Source organism: Sorex fumeus, unplaced genomic scaffold (assembly GCF_029834395.1).
Source record: "Sorex fumeus unplaced genomic scaffold, SorFum_2.1 ptg000095l, whole genome shotgun sequence".
Classification (NCBI taxonomy): Eukaryota; Metazoa; Chordata; class Mammalia; order Eulipotyphla; family Soricidae; genus Sorex; species Sorex fumeus.
In genome coordinates, this window is record NW_026606152.1 from 18,924,573 (window position 1) to 18,930,666 (window position 6,094).

A 6,094-nucleotide genomic window follows, 5' to 3' on the forward strand; every position below is an offset into this window, starting at 1 on the left:
CACGCCACTGGCAGAGCAAGTGAAAACAGAGATAGATGAATGGGACTATCTTAAACTAAGAAGCTTCTGCACCTCCAAAGAAACAGTGACCAAAATACAAAGACAGTCTATAGAATGGGAAAGGATGTTCGCCGAATACACATATGACAATGGGTTGATATCCAGGATATACAAAATATTGGTTAAACTCCACAAGAAGAAAACATCCAACCCCATCAAAAAATGGGGCAATGAAATGAACAGAAACTTTCCCAAAGAAGAAATCGGAATGGCAAAAAAGCACATGAGAAAATGCTCTACATCATTAATTATCAGGGAGATGCAGATCAAAACCACAATGAGATACCTTCTCGCACCTCAGAGACTGGCCCACATTCAAAAGAACAAAAGCAACCGATGCTGGTGCGGATGTGGCGAGAAAGGGACACTCCTTCACTGTTGGTGGGAATGTCGACTAGTTCAGCCCTTCTGGAAAACAGTATGGACGTTTCTCAAAAAATTAGAAATTGAGCTCCCATTTGACCCAGCAATACCACTCCTGGGAATATATCCCAGAGAGGCAAAAAAGTGTAGTCGAAGTGACATCTGCACTTGTTTGTTCATTGCAGCACTCTTTACAATAGCCAGAAACTGGAAGAAATCTGAATGCCCAAGAACAGATGACTGGTTAAAGAAAATATGGTCCATCTACACAATGGAGTACTATGTAGCTCTTAGAAAAGATGAAGTCATGAAATTTACATATAAGTGGTACAATATGGAAAGTATCATGCTAAGCGAAATGAGTCAGAAAGAGAGGGATAGACATAGAAAGATTGCATTCATCTGGGGGATATAAAGTAACAAAGTATGAGATTAATACCCAAGAATAGCTGAGATCAGCACCAGGAGGATTACTCCATAACTTAGAGGCCAGCCGGGTATCCTAGAGGAAAGGGCAGTTCAGATAGAGAAGGGAGCACCAAATAAAGGATGTTTGGAGGATCCTCCCAGGAGGGGAGATGCATGTTGAAAGTAGACTATGGACTGAACATGTTTGCCACTCAATGCCTCTTTTGCAGACCACAACACCCAAAAGGAGAGAGAGAACACAGGGGATTGCCCTGCCACAGAGACAGGGGGGATGGGGAGATGGGGGTGGGAGGGATATTATCCATGGTGGTGGAAAATGGGCACTGGTGGAGGGATGGGTATCTGATCATTGTATAATTGAAACCAAAGCACAAAAAACTGTAAATCTATAACTGTAAAAAAAATAAAATAAAATAAAGGGAAAAAAAAATTCTAAGGAAACCCAAGCACAAAAATTTGTAAGTCTACAACTGCACCTCATGGTGTTTCACTAATAAAAAAAATAAATTTATTAAAAAAATAAATAAATAAATAAATAAAGAAAGAAAGAAATTGAGCTCCCATTTGACCCAGCAATACCACTCCTGGGAATACATCCCAGAAAGGCAAAAATGTATAGTCGAAGTGATATCTGCACTTGTTTGTTCATTGCAACACTCTTTAAAATAGCCAGAAACTGGAAGAATCCTGAATGCCCAAGAACAGATAACTGGTTAAAGAAACTTTGGTACATCTACACAATGGAGTACTATGTAGCTCTTAGAAAAGATGCAGTCATGAAATTTACATACAAGTGGTACAACATGGAAAGTATCATGCTAAGCGAAATGAGTCAGAAAGAGAGGGATAGACATAGAAATATTGCATCCATCTGGGGGATATAAAGTATCAAAATATGAGATTAATAGCCAAGAATAACTGAGATCAGCACCAGGAGTATTACTCCATAGCTTAGTGGCCAGTCGGGCATTCTAGAGAAAAAGGCAGCTCAGACAGAGAAGGGAGCACCAAATAAAGGGTGTTTGGAAGATCCTCCCAGGAGGGGAGATGCATGTCGAAAGTGGACTATGGACTGAACATGTTTGCCACTCAATGCCTCTTTTGCAGACCACAACACCCAAAAGGAGAGAGAGAACACAGGGGATTGCCCTGCCACAGAGGTAGGGGGGGATGGGGGGGATGGGGGTCGGGGGGGATATTATCCATGATGGTGGAAAATGGGCACTGGTGGAGGGATGGGTATCTGATCATTGTATAATTGAAACCAAAGCACAAAAAATTGTAAATTTACAACTGTAAAAAAAAAATAAAATAAAATAAAGGGGAAAAAAAAGTAGACATAACTTCAGGCATATAATATAAATATAATCCTAATAAGAGTAAGTAGATCTATAGCACTGTCCTCCAGTTGTTCATCGATTAGCTCTAGCAGGCCCGGTAACATCTCCATTGTGAGACTTGTTGTTACTGTATTTGCAGGAATATTTTCAGTATATCCTCTGAGCCTCATTCTCTTAAATGCCTTCTCTGGCAATATCAGGCTCCAGAGGAAAGAACTTTTTCCTGGGAGGATTGCGAGATTCATGGAATCTTCTATGAAGGCTTTGCAAAATCATATTGAATACGTCATGGGTAGCTTACCAGGCTTCACCATGCTGGCGAGATACTCTCGGTAGCTTGTCGGGCTCTCTAAGAGGGACAGAGCAATTTAACCCAGATTGGCCAGGCCGGCCACTTGCAGTGCAAATGCCCTACCGCTGGGCTATAGCTCCAGCAATAAGTATATAATGTAATAGTTCATGTTAAAAAATTGCAAAAAAAATACAAAAGTGCATAAATTTGAGGGAATTTTTACTATGCAAAAAGTTTGCAGTTGTTAAAAATCAAATAAAATCCTAATAGTGAAAAAAAAAGATGCCACGCCACTGTCTGAGCAAGTGAAAACAGAGATAGATAAATGGATAAATGGGACTATCTTAAACTAAGAAGCTTCTGCACCTCCAAAGAAACAGTGACCAAAATAAAAAGACAGTCTACAGAATGGGAAAGGATATTCGCCGAATACACATGTGACAAGGGGTTGATATCCAGGATATACAAAATACTGGTTAAAATCCACAAGAAGAAAACATCCAACCCCATCAAAAAATGGGGCAATGAAATGAATAGAAACTTTCTCAAAGAAGAAATCCGAATGGCAAAAAAAGCACATGAGAAAATGCTCTACATGATTAATCATCAGGGAGATGCAGATCAAAACCACAATGAGATACCATCTCACACCTCAGAGACTGGCCCACATTCAAAAGAACAAAAGCAACTGATGCTGGCGCGGATGTGGCGAGAAAGGGACTCTCCTTCACTGTTAGTGGGAATGTCGACTGGTTCAGCCCTTCTGGAAAACAGTATGGACGATTCTCAAAAAATTAGAAATTGAGCTCCCATTTGACCCAGCAATACCACTCCTGGGAATATATCCCAGAAAGGCAAAAATGTATAGTCGAAGTGATATCTGCACGTGTTTGTTCATTGCACCACTCTATACAATAGCCAGAAACTGGAAGAAACCTGAATGCCCAAGAACAGATGACTGGTTAAAGAAACTTTGGTACATCTACACATTGGAGTACTATGTAGCTCTTAGAAAAGATGAAGTCATGAAATGTACATACAAGTGGTACAACATGGAAAGTATCATGCTAAGAGAAATGAGTCAGAAAGAGAGGGATAGACACAGAAAGATTGCATTCATCTGGGGGATATAAAGTAACAAAATACGAGATTAATACCCAAGAATAGCTGAGATCAGCACCAGGAGGATTACTCCATAGCTTAGTGGCCAGTCGGGCATTCTAGAGGAAAGGGCAGCTCAGATAGAGAAGGGAACACCAAATAAAGGGTGTTTGGAGGATCCTCCCAGGAGGGGAGATGCGTGTCGAAAGTGGACTACGGACTGAACATGATTGCCACTCAATGCCTCTTTTGCAGACTACAACACCCAAAAGGAGAGAGAGAACACAGGGGATTGCCCTGCCACAGAGGCAGGGAGGATGGGCGTATGGTGGTTGGGGGGATATTATCCATGGTGGTGGAAATTGGGCACTGGTGGAGGGATGGGTATCTGATCATTGTATAATCAAACCCAAGCACAAAAAATTGTAAATCTACAACTGTACATCATGGTGTTTCACTAATAAAAAAAATTTTAAAAAAAGATGATCAATATATCCTAGAAAAATCAAAAAATCTAAGAAAAAGTATGCTATGCATGTAGCAAGTATCATGCTGTTTTAATTATTACTACTTTTAGTAAAGTTTGCGGTTCAGGAGGTTAATTCCTCCCATTTTCTTTTTCCCACGAATTGCTTTAGCTCATCATGGGGGTTTATTGTTCCATATAAATTTCAGGAGTGTTTGCTCCAATTCTTTGAAGAATGTCATGTGTATCCTAATAGGGATCACATTGAATTTCTACAGTGCTATTGGATATATTGCCATTTTGACAATATTAATTCTCCAGATCCATGAACAGGGGATATTTTTCCATTTCCTCGCATCCTCTTTTATTTCAAGAAGCAGCGTTTTGTAGTTTTCTTTGTAAAGTTCCTTTACTTGCTTAGTTAAATTAATTCCTAGGTAGTTGATTTTCTGGCACACAATTGTGAATGGGATTGTTTTCATCTTGTCATTTTCTTCTCTCTCACTATTTGTGTATAGTAAAGCCATGGATTTTTTGGTATTTATTTTATACCTTTAACTTTACTCTCGAGTGTATTATTTCTAGGAGTTTCTTGGTAGAGTTTTTAGGGTTCTTTAAGTATAGTATCATATCATTTGCGAATAGTGAGAGCTTGATTTCTTCCTTAACTATTTGCATGGCCTTAATCTCTTTTGCTTGCCTAATTGCTATTGCTAGTATTTCCAGTACTATGTTCAACACCAGTTGAAAGAGTCGGAATCCTTATCTCGTTCCTGATCTTAGGCGGAACGCTCTCAGATTTTCCCCTTTGAGGATGATGCTTGCTGTATGCTTGTGGTAGCTGGATTTAAATATATTGGGGTAAGTCCCCTCTATCCCCAATTTGGCGAGGGTTTTCATAATAAACGGATGCTGGATCTTGTCAATTGCTTTCTCTACATCTATTGATATGATCCTATGATTTTTATCTTTTCTTTTGTTGATATGATGGATTATGTTGATTGATTTCCGAATGTTAAACCATCCTTGCATCGCCCGGGATGAATCCCACTTGGTCATGGTGTATGATCTTTTTGATGAGTTGTTGAATTCTATTTGCTAGTATTTTGTTCAGAATCTTCTCATCCGGGTTCATCAGTGATATCGGCCTGTAGTTTTTTTCTCTCATGGTGTCTTTGTTTCCATTTGGTATTAGAGAGATATGGGCTTCATAGAAACTGTTTGGGAGAGTTTCTGTTTTTTCAATTTCCTGGAAAAGTTTGAGAAGGACGGGCAGTAGATCCTCTTTAAATGTTTTGAAAAATTCGGTAGTGATTCCATCTGGACCTGGGTTTTTGTTTTTGGGAAGAATTTTGATTACAGTTTCAATTTCATTTATGTGACTAGGTCTATTCAGGTATTTTATATCTTCTTGACTCATCTTTGGGAGATTTTAGTAATCCAGGAAGTTATCCATTTCTTCTAACTACTCTTTTTTCTTGGCATACAGACTTTCAATGTAGTATCTGATGATCCTTTGAATTTCTTTGGATTCCATTGTGATATCTCTATTTTTATTTCTGATTCGGTGTATTAGTGTTTTCTCTCTCTGTTTCTTTGTGAGTGTTGCTAGTGGTATATCTACCTTGTTTATTTTCTCAAAGAACCAGCTCTTGGTTTCTTTGATCTTTCGGATTGTTTCTTAGGTTTCCATGTCGTTGATTTCTGCTCTAAGTTTTAAATCTTTTTCCTTCTGCCCAATGTAGGATCCTTTTCTTGATCCTTTTATAAGAACTTGAGCTGTGAAATAAGTTGCTTATGTGCATCTTTTCTTCCGTCCTTACATATGCTTGCAGAGCTATGAATTTTCCCCTTAATAGGGGTTTAGCTGCATCCCAAAAACTCTGGTAGTTCGTGTCTTCGTTCTCATTTGTTTCCAGGTATCATTTGATTTCTTCCTTGACGTCCTTCCTGACCCACACATTGTTCAGCAGTGACTTGTTTAGTTTCCAGGTGTTCGATTGGTTGTCCGTGTCTGTGTGTGATTCACATCTATCCTCAGTG